Raw genomic sequence first — 17,725 nt, forward strand, 5'->3', positions numbered from 1 at the left:
GGAAAATGGATCGACAACGCACACGAGCTGTGCCGCTGTTAAGAAATGTAATCATGCGACACGCACATGTCAGTTCCCAGCAGGGATGCCGAGTAATTTCAAGAAAATTCAAAAACTTTTTGGAAAATCAGAAATTGTTTGAATAATCAAATTATGCATTATACAAAACGAGACCGTTATGTAAGCTTTGAACATCTAGAACTTTCACCCTAATTTAATCGTCGTTACAATAAAATACTTAAACTTACATAATCGTCATAACAAAATATTGAAATTTTTCGAATCTATAATAAATAGACCTACGGTACTTAAAAGGAGCACTATTTAAAACCTCGAAAAATGGTCATTAATTGAAAAAAAAACAATGAATAAGAAAACAATGAGACAGCAAAGTGATCATTTGTATCTATTAAGATACTGATGTCGGAACTTTTATTCCATGGTAACTGACAGTTGTTTCTTGCCAGCAATAATTCTCAACAAACATGCCAAATGGTCTTAAGTGCAAATGAGAGCCTCTCTTTGTTTACTTTCACATTCGATTATTACGGCTTTATCATAAAACCTTTTAATATTGTTTCACGATATATCAAAAAACACTGATTTCGACTAGCTTATTGTGCTAAGAGTTAAGAAACAAACGTATAAACTGCCGAGTTATTAGCGAAATAGAAAGTAAACAAAGAGAAACTGTCATTTGCACTTAGAACCATTTGACATTTTTGGCTAGAATTGTATGCTACTGATCTATTCGCTGCTCAATTGGATTGAAACCCGGAGGCTGAGAAGTATAAGAAAGCGTCAATTTTAACCTGTACAACAACTATTCTTTCACCACCATCGAATTATGTTTCGAATCGTCATCACGGTCACAATAAGCACTTCTTCCATAGCCCATTTTTTCACAGTAGCCTTAAAATTCGACTTCGAAATGTTCATCAGAATCTCTAAATTTTCTCCAAATTATTACATTGCACTCAACACGATTGAAAGCCGATCTTAAATTTTGCAATTCTAAATCAGCGATTGGCTTTCTCCATGTACCATGTTTCTACCACTTGATTCAAAACCACTACATCTATTCTTGTCAGTAAAGATTACATTTTCGTAGAATTGTTCTAGACCCCACCATACTTTTGAGCATATTCTAGGTGTTTTTTGATATTTTTAATAAGTTTGAAAACTTCCTCGGGACTACTTGTTCATGGTATTTGGTATGGTATAATTTAAAATTTGAACAATTTCCAACTAACGTGCGAGTACTAGGTTTGCCTCTTTCTTTATTTAACATTCAACGTACAAGTTACACTGTTATTTTTTCCTGCCGAATCTTCGCATCTTTTGCCGAAATCTTAACAGCTGAGATCTCAATAAACTTTTTTTTTGCTGAGATCTCAGTAAAAGTGACATTTGATAGCTGAAACTCGGAAAATACTTCACTGAAAATCAGCAAAAAATTTCACTTTACTGAGATACCAGTTCCTAAATTTGCTGAAAACACAGCTGTTGGAAAATTGCCGATCCGAATTGAGTGTGTAGGATTCGATTCACTATCACGTCCAGGTGTAATTTCCAGAATTTCGTTTTAACAAACTGCTCGAATATGGATGATCGTGGTCGATTAATAAAATTGCGGCTAAGGGAACAATAATATTTGCAAGTTCCAGTTAGTTCGTCTCGATATTCGATTTCACCATAATTTTATTTGTAGTGAGAAAAAAAATAAAAGCAAGAAGATTTGTGCATTTATTTCGAGTGACGTCATGTAAAATCAAGACTTCAAGTAAAATACGAAAAACGACGATGTCAAGGACGATGTCTATTTGTTAAATAATGTACCGCAACGAAGATTGCGAACTTGGTGTAGTTCATCATAAATTTCTACTCAACGTCAAATGAGAATCGCTTAGGAAATGTTATTCCAACAGTGTTAAGAGGTAATACGAATCCATTTAAAAAAATATAAAGAGAAATATTTGGCATTGGGCGGAAACGTTTTACTCATTAATTTCAATTCAATAGACGAAAAACTATGGTTTGTGCACTTTCCTTTATCTACAGCAACTGACTCTTGGGCCATAGTATACGGAACAATCAAACTGTTTTCATCGCTTTCAGTGTCAGAGATAGTCCTTTCTATGCAACATGAACCATAGCTGAGCTGTTTTCATAATACAGTTGCCTGCTTAAATAAACCTACACCTTTCCCCAAATTCAGTCATTTCGGAATACAAATCACTGTCTGTACCATCTCTTCCGTTTATTTAATGTATGTTATTAGACTCTTCAACTTATAATAACCGCTTACACATACCAATGTACCGTTATCAGTCTATTCTCTACTCCTGCCGGAGTCAGACCTAACATCGATCCAAGTGAACAATAGGCCTTTCGATCTAGTGTAGATTTTCTCGAGAACAAAAGGAACTTCTCTTCTTAGACCCAAGGTCGCGGTAGTTAAACTTTAAATTTTGTTCAATACGACCGAGTTTTTGTGAAACGGAATACCTTTTGAAGCTTAGAATTATGGAAGTCGCGTACTTTCAGTGCCATCATCATCGTAATACAGTATTCATATCATTCAACATGCCAGCTAAAGTCGAGTGTTTCATTTTGTAGGACAACTTAAACTCGTGGTAATGCTACATGACTTATCATCTCAGCCAATTGCAAAATGTATGTCGCAATAGAGTAGTAGAATCCGTTACGCCTGATACTAAGGGAAACTTCTTTCCGGGTATTCCTAACGGCATTTTTGTAGTGAAGATGAAGGTTTATAGACCTGTTCCCTACTTGACTATAAAGCTAAAAACTCACGAAACTACAACTAAACAAAGTACGCTATGCTCTCATAAGGGGGACACGCCCACGTGCAAGTAGGGAACAGCACTTTATGGAAGCTAATTCAAACCAGAGTTGTGGCCAAATTTATAGCAGCTGTTTAGACCATAATGGCAACTGCAAAAGCATCCAGCATCCCAAAATTAAATGTAAGCAACATCGGCAAGGAAGATAATAATAATGTAGGCGGGTCTACACTGGTTAACCATAAGAGCAAGAGGCAGGGACGAACATCGGATCGTGGATACCAATAAAACCTCAACAATGATTATTTGGACATGAAAAACAAGAGAGAATTAAATGACCCCCCTGACCCTGACGCAGTATGCGATTAGAAAAGAAGGTCTCCGCTCGCAATAAAGTGTTGCGTATATTTGTTCTATAACATTTGTTTTCATTTTTTTTTACATATTGTAAGCATATAAAAGACCCACGGTTCCGTTGAGGTAACGTTATGAGCCGTGTCGAATAAACGAATTAAAAAAAATGTCAGCTATTCTGAGTGTACCGCTTGGTAGGTCTGTGACACTATGTTTGATATCTGACACTTAAAGTGCCAGAAACTGCAATACCTTGGTTTAAACATTGAAAAAAAAAATATATCGAGCTCTTACAAAGTCGTTCTAGCCCACTTTTTATCGTAAATGTAACGATTTATGGATTTTTATGCATACGAATTATTTACTTTTATCGAGTTTTTATACTGGAGGTTCATCCTTGTTGAGGTGGTGATCATTATAAGCCATTCTTAGGCAGCAGGATCTCAGTCCGATTTTAACACTTGAAGTTTATATCCGAGCTTCTAAAAATCCGCTTCCAGGACTCTAATATATTTAAAGTGGTTTTTACGAAACATGATCTATCTGTGCGACTTTTATTTTGATCGCTCATATGTCAGTGGTTGCATATCTTAAATTTGTAGGACACATTGGACGTGATTTCATATTGCCTAAATGATTGCCGAATAAAAAAATCATCCCAAAACAGATGCACGTTTTATATGTGAAATGAAGAACATATATTTCATATTCTGCATTCCACATTATTTTCATTGAAGTGTACACTGGACATCACACAATACGAAGGGTATTTCTACTATAAAATATGATGGTATACTTCCATTATTTTAGTAGATGATTTATATATAATTGCCCAATTTAATCATAAATATCTTTGCTGTACAGCCGTAAAGCATCAAAATATAGACAACGTGTATTATTGATTATTCATGCAGCATAAATCAGTATATATTCACGCTGAATGTCAAAAAAGCGCTACTTAAGTAAATGGTTAAAACCTCTTCCAGGAGGTGATGGGTTTTCAATTAAATCAAACTATAAGTAATCACAAAAATATCTGTTGCATATGCGAAGTCGCGTAGAAACAGAAATCAATCATTTGCAAAAGGAATCATGCAAAGAGCAATATTTTTTACCATCACTTTTCCGATGAATGGGCTCAATTAACAATATTCGTAAATACTGGCAACCGGTCCATCATTTGTCATAAGCGGTACTGCGGTACCGCGTATCTCAGCACACAACGCACACATGCATGCAAATATTTCACAAAGAATTTGATTTAGCTCGACATTTGTCCGATATCCGGCAAGCTTTTGCTGACTTAAGCCGATGTTTGACGAAACATCGTCCGATTCTGGCGACTCGTTGTGCATTCACGCATACAAGTATTTCAATCATTTCGATAGATCCGCTTCTGCAAGTGAAAAATATGCACGCGGTTTTGTGTGAACACCTTCTATATCTCGATGCCCGGGCAGAGCTAGTTGAGATCCGGTTGTCGTCGCGTGTGGTTCATTGTTCCGTTGCGCGCGTAGTGCGTTTCAATCGATTTTAGTGCGAGAAGAAAATGTCGCCGGTTAATCTTTTAGAAATGCTTGTGCGGCGAAAGCATTTTCGATCGGTCCTAAGCGGTTGCGATTCGCGTGAAAAAATTGGCCGATAATCGAATGCGTTAAATTTGAAGCGAGTTCAATGTTATTTAGTGCGAAAAAGAAGTGGCTGCGGTTGCCTTTTTTCAAATGCTTGTGCGAAGAAAGCATTTTCTGTCTATCGTAGGTGGCTGCGATTAGCGAGAAAAAATGGGGTAAGGAAAGAGTGCGTTATATTTAAAGCGTTCAGTTTTGAGGAAAAGTTTCCGATGCCCTTTAGGCGAAGAAAGTGCCTGCAATCAGTGCGATATTTTGCGAAGAAGTAGAACTTCGAAATAGTGCAATAAGGCAGCAAAGTGAAGTGAAGAAATAAATGGGAAAAATTTGTGTTATGCTGATAGTGATATTTTCTACCTTCAATTTTTTATAACGCCGTGTTAACCTGCTTGAGCCCACTTCGACTACGGCCAGATCAAGGTAGGCAACGTTTTCACTCTGGGTTTGTGTAAAAGGTTAGCTTATTATATTATACAAACAACCAATCCCACTACCGCTTGATTATTAGAGCGACAATTTGAATGGACAGCTATTTGGCGCTCCACCACATCGGGACAAACAAAGCGAAATAATGATCTGTTTCCAAACAACTGCACCTATTGAATAGCGATTTTCGCTGAACCAATCCAGTTTCACTTCCGACAGAACTCTCCACACTACTTCTGCTGATGTAAGCCAGAATAATATGCCATTTCCGCATCATTTGTTCGGTTCGAGGTTCGCCTTCTGCGGGATTCGCTTGTTCCGAGAAAATGCACCTCCATTTGCCGCTAGCATCATTCCAGTTCGTTGTTTTCACCTGGCCAACATTTCCGCAAAGCGGAAGAGTGCTTTATTTAATTATAATTACCGATCGGTAAACAAGGGTTGATTGAATGATTAATTTTGTTTGTTCAGTGGCCGTGAGCGGGGAGGGTTTGTTTTTACGCAACTTTTCTACCGACCACCGTCCGGTGGATTCCCTAATAAATGGTGTGGTCATTCATGAGTGGAAATTTTCGGAATAGAACATCGATTTTTATGTTATGAATTAGTAGTCACTGGTGACTGTGGTCCTTTCGAGTGTGAAACGGCTGACCAGTGTTTTCCGCCCGATCGAACAAATATTGTTCCGAGCAGGGAGCATGTTTTTTTGCTACCGACAAAACGTTTTAAAAATTCATTAACACAACGTACGGGATTGCCTGTTTTGTTACTGCCCTGTTGCATCTGCAAGTGTTAGCCGTGGTTCGAGGCTGTGTTTTCATTAAAATTCCTTCCCACTGACCATATCGTCGGAAAACCACATTCCACCACCATGCACGGATTTGCTTGCATCCAAAGCAGTCAAACCAGAAGCCAGGATCTTAATTTGTTAGAACCTGCCCCCTGTACCGGGCAGGTAATGCACTTGGGTGTGCCGGTCAGATGCAGATCCAGCTGGTTTTGTAAACGAGAGAATTACGTACCGTTCAGGTTCAAAACGTCCGACCGGAATGGGGTTGGTCAACACAGTAGTCCGAAGCTGGGTCGTATCTGTTACCCAGCATCAGAGGGACCGTGATGCAGTTCCAAGTGGATCTAAGGGTTGGATTGTTCGGAGACTCGAAAGGTTGGATTGGGGATTTGTATCGTCTTACTGTGGTCAAATTGTCTAGTGCTCAAACGAAAACTTGTTAATTAAACTATCATAAAAGCTTTGTTTTTGGTTGTTTTAGCGACAAAATTTCAAATTTTGCCGATTAATTTCCATTTGTCGATTCGTAAGGATAATTTTGGCATATAGCTACTTGAAGTTCATACGTGGTAAGCGTCGTCTGAGTGTAATGTAACTACCAAACAAAGAAAATGAGACCATAAGAGTGGAGATCATGGTACGTATAGGCGACAACAAATTCGATGTAAGACCAGCTGATCTTACAGAAAATTCAAAGCAGGGTTCACGGTTTGACTGTGGTTTTATATTCCTTGTGGACACATGTTGAATTTTCCCAATTTTGGCCTAGTTTTTCACTCATCGATCCCACTGCCTCCGAGTTGCATGTAAACTCTGACCCAAAACCCAACATTCAGCACAATTGGAACGACCTGCCCTCCCAGTATGTGTGCATTTGTGCAAGCAAACACAAATTTATTACTGTCAGAGAAGAATCCGTCCACAAAACCTCGGACAGTCAGCCTCAAAGCTGTGCGTTAAATCTCCTAACCGCACACACATACACACACTTGCCCACATTCTGAGGGTTTCCGGCATGGTGTCGCGGCGGAGCCAAATCTTCAAACCAGTTTTATTTAATATGTGCATATCAGATAGGAGCTTGCCACAATTGGACTGCATAAGGAAAACCAGTGTACGGCATTTAAGAGCGCACAAACCCGGACTACCGTGATGATGGCGATTTCGAAGCAACTGGACCATGCCTTGCCGGGCTGATAAAAAAAGAAGCGGGGAGGGGGAAGGTGTAGCATACGAAAGTTGGACCTTTAAATAGATTTCACCAAGCCGGTTTTTCACCGCAGCCGGGAAGCATGCAAGGTGAGTGGGTGCAGTATTGAAGCCGGAAATTTCGCCTCCGTCGGAGGCAGTTCTTTGCCGTTGAACGGTAAAAATAAGCTCGAATCGCTCACCTCAATGAAAATGCTGTTTTCATCACTTGCTTTCCACCGAAATTTCTCAAATTGTTGGGAATAAATCCGATATTAATTCGATCCCTCGCTCACCCCCTGGTTTCTCTAGCCAGTTGGACGATTGTTGCTGCAAAATCTGTTCATTTGGATGTATGATTGCAAGTATTTTTGCCGGTAGGAGATTCGTTGATCGTTGAACAACATCAAGAACGCTGGAATCTCAGATTGAAAAAGTTTCAATGCAGGGGGATGCCGAAAGTTGTGACTGGCTGTTTAGGAGATTTTCGTTCCGTTTAAAGCGGGGGTCGTTTATAAAAGTTTTGTCTTAGCAAAATTAAACTGCTGAGAAACTTGGTATTGCTTTAAATAATTACAATTTATAGCGTCAAAAGCATGAGGAAATATTTAATTTTGTGCTAATAACTCATGACGGACTAAAAATTCCAAAACATTGCATTGTAGGACATTAATTGAATGCCTCGTCTGTAAGAAGCAATGTATCTAAGCATCATTCCTCTACTTCGTTGCTACAAATACAACAATTTACAACAGAAAAAAAATCAAACATTTCCCACCGACGAAAGATTCAAATTCCTGTTCACAGGAATCCTCGGAATTCCCTGCTACTCAGCTGTTCGCCGAAAACATTCAACACAACAAATGTACCGCTTGCTCGCTCCTGCCAATACCAACGCACGGCACGACTTGAACCTACTGCAAATCACTCAGACCACGCGAAACAGTTCACCTTCGATGAGGTTCACAAGAAATGGGTTCTACCACAACTACTACCTCAAACGCACCGTTGATCGAGTATTGCGTTGCAAAAAACGCGCATTGTATACCAGCCAGCGCATTCCCCAAATCAAAGCAAACCAAACCGTCGGCGGCGGAACCGGACCGGGCTCTCGGCTAGAAACAGTGTGGGGAATGGAACCGCACATATTTTTAGCATCCAACCGAACCGTGCACACTGCGTGCAACATTTTCGCATTCAACGTTGCCATCACGACGACAGTCGCAACGCTTGCTGCAATCCGCTTAGAAGTTTCGGACGCCTTGCATCGAAAAAAAAAAATTGCTGTGTAGTATTAAACATCACTTTGAACAGTATTGAGTTTTTTTACCCGGTGAGAGACTCGGCGAATCAGCAGCACACGAACCTTTCACGTTTTCCCACATATGTACCGATATGCTGTTTTTGTAGTCAGTAATTTTGTCTGGTCCAATGCTTTTTTTCGGGGAATCTCACTCACTATTGCCTTCCTGCACCCATGCAGCGGTGGTATTTGGTCTATCCAGACTGTGAAGGAACGTTTCACACGTTGCTAGCAGCTCTCGGAACATCCCAGCAGCTGCGGTTCGCACACGACCAGTAGGAAACAAACAGAAAAGGGAAAAAATCCACTCAATGCGAACCCGACGCCGACGGCGGCGTGGCACTGTGGACATATTGGCATTTTTCACTAGTCCGACGAAAAACAAGGATAAAATTTGCTGCTTCCGTTTTTTTTCCGGATTTTATTTTTGTGTCCGTTCCCCCCAGTCCCTTTGACGCGATGCCCGGAGTGGGGTGGAATTTGGCGAATGTGTGTCTTGATTGGAAAGTTTTCCGCTACGACTTTGACGCCACTGGTTCGGGGCTGCACGGTGCGAGGTGGATGGATGGAACTATCGGCTGGTGCGTGTGTGTGCCGAAGAAATAAGATTTTCGAATTCCAGTCAAATGCTTGTTTTCTGCTGCTTGTTTCCGGAAGACTGCCTTTTATTTTACTTGATGGACGATCCGGACGTAGACGTTCATTTTCGCAAATTGGTTTTTCTTTGTCTTGTGACAGAATGCATTGGTATCTCGTTACTTCAATGCGCTTCTAACGCCGATTCCTACGAAAACTGTATGTGCAGCAATTAAAGTTTTATTTCGAAAAACACAAAGAAGCAGTTTATGCTCTATCCTATTTTGACTGTTTATCAACGACCACTGATGGTTGGAGTGCTTGCAGACAAGATAAGATGCGCTATACTATAGAAAAAAAATCGGTTTCAAATCAAATTTACTCAACTAAGGAGAAAATTGGGTAGGGATTTCCTCAATAGCACAGGTTGTGTCCCCGTTTTTTTGGAGCTAGCGTCAATCCGGCGCTAATTTAGCCCGGTCACAAAGTTAGTGTCGGATTCTGATGAGACGAGGTCGAAACACATGTTCCATAAATAATTTAGTTGTAAGATTCGTGCTCTTTTTGCACACATGTGACTTTACCTAATTTTCTGCTTAGTGGAGAAAATAAAGCTTTCACCCAAATTTGTATCCTCAGCGGAAAGTGTAGCATGATGAATCTGGAAAAGTGAACCAGGCAGGGTATTGAAAACACCCGGGAATCATTTTGCGGTATCGTCGTCGGCTCGTCGAATTGTCAAAAGATAGCCTTGGATCAAGAACCTTGTTCCCATAAAGGAAGCCTCCTATTATCTTGAAAAGCTACATAAACCAGTCAATAGATCGACTGGAGACTCTCCAAGTGAAATGCATCGTGCGTGCATAGTTGCGAAGTTTGATGAATGTCTCATACCCGAGCTCACACCTGGAAATACGTTTGCTATCACAATCAATCTCTTTTGCGATATCATAGAAAGCAAATATGTCTATTCGGCATATTTTCCGCTTAGTTAATTTGATGGACTTTTAAAAAACTGTATCGCAATGAAGCAAAAATGGGTTTCTACTTGTAATCAGAAATGCTTTCTACTTGTAATCATTGATGCTTTCCATATATTAATTTCAGTGAATTGATGAATTACGTAAGTAGTACGAATCCGCATATGCTTAATACCCCAACATTTGCACTATTTGGAAAAAAAAGATGTGTTAGATATAACTCTGCTCCGACAGTATAAAGCACTGGTTGGCAAACTGACCTGTGCCAAACGAGCTAACTAGCCCTCGCTATTTGACCAATGTAACCTTTCGCTGGATATCGTTATCTCAAATCCACGAACTGGGACCTACAAGCAGATGGATTGGTTACCAGATCCCATTTGCAGCATTTTGGAAGAGATCGTGATGACAAAAAACATCACTGCTGAAGCAAGAGCGTAAGCTGTACGCAACATTGTTGACCAAGTTTGGTTGCGTCATAATGGATATCAGGGGAGATTTCACGTAAGTCTCAGGTCGACATTTTTACACAGCTACAGGACAAGGAAAGGTTCAATATAAGTTCAAGCAGAAAAATTCTTGGTTTGGCAAGCGATTGTCACATGCGGGATGAAAAGCGAAATTTTCGTGACAACGCCAAACGAAAAACACTGCAAACGAACTAGAGCTGCGCATATTTCAAAAATATTTGACAACCGTCTAGTGGAATGTTATGGAAGCTAAGAAAAAAGTTTGAAATGAGTAACAGCTCAAAGCAAATTAGCGTTTGGTGTCAAATAGTACAGTGGTACAAAATCTGAGGGAATGGATGAAATGTAAAGTCCGGCAATCCACGAAGGGAACATTAGAAGCCCAGTCACAAGATTTTTTTGTGAATTCCAAACTTCATTGACAGATGGGCAAGTATTGCTTTCTAGAAGTAAATTACTGAAATATGTATTGTAATGCTCGATCCAGGCAATGTGAAAAATACAGAAGCTATTATTGTCGATTGTGACCATTTTTCTCTTGCTCTATTTTTTGATTCTCGTTTTTTGCTGGTTAGGCTTTGGATTTCTCTCCTCTTAGGTCTAAAGCTAGAATTATTATTTGTTGTTATTCATTGGCTAAGGATTTCACCTAAAGGGTCGTTTAAAAATATTACGCATTTCAAAAATATAATTCATTTTACAATGAAAAAAATAATGGAATGACATTTCTGTCGACCGATCCGAGTCACTGCTTTCCGCTTCTTCTGTTGATTTTCTTTCTTCGTGGTGAGCAAACCCTCTGCCGCTTACCGCTGATCATTCCGTCTGCCTTCTCCCTCGCTTATGTTTGTGTTCATGTCGTCGTTGCTAGAGCTTTGATTTTCGCTGTTATTGGTGCTTTATGTATATTCGAGTGACTGGTACAACCGTCTTCTTTCTTGTTTATTTCTTCCCAAGATATATTACCTCTTGGCCTGTCTGCCCTCGAAAGTGAAGTAAGACGGTATAGGTTAGTTCAGCTGCAGTTCGCATCCCCCGAACATCGTTGAGAATGCCTGGGAAAAAGTTTCTTCGAATGGCGTTTATGACGGATTCCACTTCTCCATGCTTCGACATAAATTTTTAAATATAATCCGTGCTAGTACAAGGTGCCAAATCATGTACGCGAATTTCCGCCAGATCCAGGCCCATATACACTAAGGTGTTGAGCGTTATTAGTACTACTTGTCTCGTATGATGTAGCTGTGTGTGTGTGGAATTTCTGTAAAAGTTCCGTTTTTATCTTGATCAATCATTCCACCTCGCGCAAACGGGTTTGCAAAAGGTCAATCGGGATTGTCTTCTCCCGTAAAAACTTCCTTGTCCAAACTGACTTTTTTTCAGTGTATTTTTACCGAAAACTAAACCAATGAAAACCATAATTATCTCAGAATCCAATTTCCCAAATGCTAGTTGCTTGAAACATGCAAAAATATCAGTAACGAATTTGGTATATATTCATAACAAGCATGAATAAGAGCAAAGATAAGCCATTTAACATCATTGATATATGCGAGATTTAACTAAATACTACTTGGCCGTGTACGAAGACGTATCTTGTCTATGTACCCGCCAGGGAAGTAGAGATAGATGGTGTAGTCTCCAACAGAGACCTTAATTGCGAAGTATGAGGTTCGCTCCTTCTAGAACCTTTTGCTTCGATCAGTGAAAATTCTGGTTCGCAAGCAATTGCGTTCAGGAAAAATCAAGAAGTATATGAAAACAACTTATTTTCCATCAGCCTCATTTTGAACCTTTCGCCGAATCTGCGCTTCCAAACCTAATTTTCGTCGATACAGAGTGGCTTTACGAATACTCCACGCTTTACGACATGCTTAATTTTTTTTTGCGAACTATTGACTTCTACTGCGTCTTCCCTCGGCATGATACTGTACCTTGATGTGGTCCGGGGGCTTTTCCACCAAAGCAGTATTACAGTGATTATATCACAGAAACTTGGGATACGATTAATTTCTTTTTAGTTAAGCTACATTGTGATCAATCTTAGTACTTAACTTGGCGACCTTTATTATTCACTGCCATGGTCAAATAATATACAATGTGGGTTTAGGGCCCAATTCTCTCTGCAGGCACCCTTCTTTTGTTGCTATATTTTCAATTAGATCCATGCTAACACTCACTAACACAAATTGCTTACTCTCTCATATACACTAACAATCTTTCATTCCAAACGTACAAACGTGGCCTACGCGATAACACAAACCTGGTCACAAATACGAACGGCCGCGATCTCACCAATATTCAAACACCCCGATTGATTAGGTGAACGTTGGAACCTAAGAACCTAAGCTCGCGCAATCATGAATCGGTCACGTCCGGAAGTCTCCGCCCTTGATCCTAGCAGCCCAAATTCATGCCTTTAGTTGGGACAATAGAAATAAAAACTAGACAAGATGTCCACGCGCGATCATTGAAGAATATGCGAACATGCGAATGGCCACACGCTTATAAAAATAATGTGTCCACGCGAAGTTACATACATACTAGCACACGCGACAAAAACGTCCACATACAACCGCTCGAGTCCTTCGCGATCATCCACGCATGACCACAGCCACGATCTCATAAAAAGTATAACACCCCGGTGACTAAGTGAATGGTTTAGCACTTATAAATTAACAATCCCGGTCTCGAGAGTGAACCTCCAAATGCCCGTGTTCGCGCGATCATGAATCGGTTTCGTCCGGAATCCCCTATTCTCGGCCCTAGTAGCATAAGTCCAATGCCTTCAGGTGGACCAATCAAAAATATAATGCTCATATCCACTAAACTACATAAAAATCGAATGTATACACACAAAGTCACATTCACGCGACTAACAAATATAAAAATGCTTGAGCCCTTCGCGACCATCCACGCAACCTATACTCGCGCTCTTCGGGACATTATAACATCCCGGTGATAATATGAACGTCTCAGCACTTGTAATCACTCAAACGCAGTCTCAAGCGTGAACCTACAGTCCCCCGTACTCGCGCATTCATGAATCGTTCACGTCCGGAAGTCTCTATCCTTGATTCCAGAAGTCTAGGTCCACGCCTTAATTGAATCAATTAACTCTACAGCTCCAGTAGGACAACTCTCGAAAAGAAATCGGAATATTATTAATACTCAATAACAATACTAACTCTTCTCTTTATTTTTTTTTTTATTTATTTTCGGTCTCATGCGTTATATTCTTGTGATGACCTTTTCGAGCTCATACATCCAAGAAGAGCAACATTGCTGCCAACAATGATTCTTCTCTGCCATTAGACGTCGCCGGGTTTTAGAACAATGGAGATGTATTCTCATACTCGATGGAATCAGATAAGTAGGAACGATCAACAAACTGCAAGTAGTATATAACACATTTCTTATTTTACATATAAATTATTATTCGCATTAAAATATTATTTCTAGGCTCCACACATATCTCAACATACACAAATACACAAATGCTTGACAGGTGACTAGGCCAAGTGCATTCACTCGTAGGATCTATCATTTCGATGATCGCCTCGATTCTACGAAACCAGTGCACAAGTAAACTGACATAAGCTAGTCTCATCTGGTGAATGCATGTAACCTGGAAACCCCAGACACGACAGGACGAGACGGACAGACTGGACTCGACGAGGCCTAGTTCAGAGTTTTCGGGCATTCTGCAATGCACGGTTAGCGACCTAAAAAAAAGAAACATTCGGCATGTTATTTTTCCTTTTGTTACTATATCTTAAGTTAGGTTCATACTCATACTCACTAACACAATCAATAGCATATTCTCCCATATACACTCACATCCAAAGCGCACAAACGCCCTTAACTTTCGCGATAACACAAACCTGGTCAAAAACGCGAATTTACATTACAATTTCAATCATCCACACTCACCTACGCTCGCAATTTCGCCAACATTAAAACACCCCCTTACTTAAGTGAACTTTTCAGCACCTATAACTTTACAACCGCGGTCTCAAGCATTAACCCACCACTCGCGCGATCATAGACCAGCTACGTTCGGAATTCTCTACTCTCGACTCATGCCTTCAGTTGGACCAATAAAAAATGATGCAATGAATGATGCATATTCACCAAACAACACGTTCTTCTACCATACACTAAAATTAATTATCATATTCACGGTCCGCGCGCGATCGTTCAAGAATACACGTGAATATGCGAATGGCCGCACAAATCTAAAATCGAATTTATACACGCAAAGTTAGAGACACGCTAGCATTCAAATGCTCGAGCCTTTGGCGATAACACTATTACACAATTAGTAAACGCCCACGCTAACCCAGACAGATATGCACTCCTGGACTCGAACGCTAAAAACCACACCTTCCACGCATACACCACCCAGGACTGAACATTAGATTCATACATACAAAGCAACAAGTAATAATTACAGGTATTCTTCTAGTAACCGGGGGAAGTACATCTCAAACGCAGAACTTATCATTTCAATGATGGCCTTGGATCTGCGTTGCCTGTGTTCAAGGCACCATAGCTTTGTCCGTCAGGTCAAGGATGTATGAAACCCGCTAGCCACCACTCTCGGCCCTAGCTGCCCATAAAGGGATAAAAAAAACTATTGACTTCTACTGCGTCTTTTAATGTTATAATTAACATTACTGCATTTCTAACATGATGAAACTGAATGTTGATGAATTATTATTAACATTACTGCATTTCTGGAGGTGGGCGTAGCGTAGTTGGTAAATCGATTGCCTTGTACGCAGCGCACCTGGGTTCGAGTTCCGACCCCGTACATAGGGGGCCCTATTCTCACAGTCACGTCACCTAGTGACTAGAGGAAAATTTCCTTCTAGTCACCAAGTGACGTGACTGTGAGAATAGGGCCCAGGGTTAGAAATTTTTCATAAGAGATTTTTCTAACCCGAAAAGGCGAATGACCTTAAGGTTAAACCCTCTATAATCGAAATAAAAAATACTGCATTTCTAACATGATGAAACTGAATGCTGATGAATTTAAGACTAATTGTCTGATTTTTCCATTCAATAATTCTTCCACTTCTTGAGGAACAATCCTGACAGCTTCTATAATCAACCACTTCAGTATTAATCCGTATAGTCTTTGTTTCACTCAAACCCGATCCACAAGATTCTTTCAGCAGGAATAGATATAATTACTTTTCTGCCTGTTGTGATCATTCAATGTACTCAGTTTACTGCGTAGATCCACAATTTATTCACGGATAAAAGTTCACCCTAATCCTAATTGTGACCATGACGGGTTACAGAGCTAAAACCTGAAAATTGTATCATCTAATTATTATTTTGATTTAATAACCATTGCTGCAGAATAACAGAATCATTTCAGCCAATCTGATATTATGAACGGCTCGAACGCCCAACGAAACCGTAACAAATCGAATACGGAATTCCAGTCACATACCCATCAAGATGGCTTCAAAATTAAGCAGCGCCTTTCGAGTGGGATTACGTGCCTGTCCTCGGTGATCTCGGACACCGGTGATATAGCGGGTGGGGAGGACGTGTTTGAAGCGTAGCGGCGAGTGAAGTGACCTACCAGCACCTATCAGAAAACGAGATCTTTTTCAGAAGAGAAAAATATCCTTCTTCGCGATTTTTGCTCCTTGTTTGCTCTTACGAGGTAAGCGTCTCAACTGACCGCTGCACGGAAAGACGTGTTGAAGACATTTTAATCGAAAAGGTGTTAATATATCACTTTTGTGTTAATACTGGACATGATGTCAGAAACAGAAACCAAAAACAAAACGGCTAAAATCAGAATCTAAAAAGAAACAATAGAAATACAATCTCGAGAAATATATGACTATGCAAAAAGTCAATCGTCAAAATACTTTTTGAAGTGAAATATCCGGTTTATTCGAATTTTCTTTTCACGGTATATTTCGACAGTTTACTTGAACACCCCTATTAGTTGAGAAATGAACTAATTGAGCAAACCGAACACTGTCTTCGTTAGGTTTTTTATCGAACGACTTTCCGTCTCGATTCCCATCACAGTCACATTGGAAAGCAGTTCGGTGGATCAGGTCACTCACAGTTCGACTCGGGAGGGAAAATCGTAATGGCTTCTTTAAGGGTAAATTAATTCCTTCCAATTCTGCTATTGTACCAGATAGGTTATGGGTTTGGGAAAAGTGTCAAGTCCGTTTTTTTTTTTCATCTCTTCGTTCGCTACGAAAGGATATTCATGTGATTTTTCCGTAATTTAGTCGCTGGCATGGTTCTAAATTCGATTATTTTTAAGGGGAAACCCAATAAAATAGCGAAAGCGTGTGTCTGGGAAAATAATTTCCTCTGTGCTGAAATCGTAAAACAACGCTTGCGAGCGAAATGACACGAAGGGATTTTATGTTTTTTTTTGTTCGGTTGTTTGTTTGTTTGATTGCTACTGGAATGACGCTGAATAGAGAGGTTCAGTTCCGGGTAATTCCGGTTGGGCAAATTGATGGCCGACCCGACAATGGATTACCGGGAATCTGACTAAGGAATGAATATTTTATGGGCGTTTTCTGGTGACTGTTTATTGGTAAAGTTGATTAAAAATGCTGTTCAATCCAAGTAAGCGGGTTTAGGTTGGCAAGTTTATCACCAGAAGAACCTCTTTTGATTAGAAAAACTGGGTTCACTGCATTAGAGGAGAGTTTGCCGACATATTTCTGAGGTATAACAAAATGTTTTCTTCCAATTATAAAATCAAAACATTTCTCAGATGTTTTAAAATATCAAAAACTGACCTACGTTCCATTAAAGTAACAGCTGATTAAACCTAGATCAATGTTAAAATTTTCTCTGAAAGCACCAAGGACATCTTTCTGGGCCTGGCTGACATACAACATTCATCAGATACCCAATTTATCCCCCAACTCAGCGTGAAATAATGTGTGCTCCCTTAAACACAGCTACCGACACACAGTCTCACAGCCAGAACGAGAAGGGGGTGTGAGTAACCTTTACCGGATGTGTTTGACACACGCAACTTGAAACGCCTCCAGCCTTTCAAGGTTTATCGAGATCGAGAGAATCGCAGGGGGGGGGGGGGGGTAGGGGGCGTCAGAAGTCTGTTTACTCAGTGGGTGACTGGGAGATGGGTTTGAATTCATGCGAAAAAAAACCCTTAGGCAGTTTGACGGCTGATTAGCC

At 40.1% G+C, this 17,725-nt stretch overlaps 1 protein-coding gene across 5 annotated transcripts in view; it reads right to left on the bottom strand.

Moving 5' to 3' along the window:
• Positions 1 to 17,725, bottom strand: part of LOC131676713 (hemicentin-1) — a 261,162-nt gene that overhangs the window by 200,387 nt on the left and 43,050 nt on the right. The gene's annotated exons all lie outside the window — the stretch shown is intronic.

Source organism: Topomyia yanbarensis, chromosome 1 (assembly GCF_030247195.1).
Source record: "Topomyia yanbarensis strain Yona2022 chromosome 1, ASM3024719v1, whole genome shotgun sequence".
NCBI lineage: Eukaryota > Metazoa > Arthropoda > Insecta > Diptera > Culicidae > Topomyia > Topomyia yanbarensis.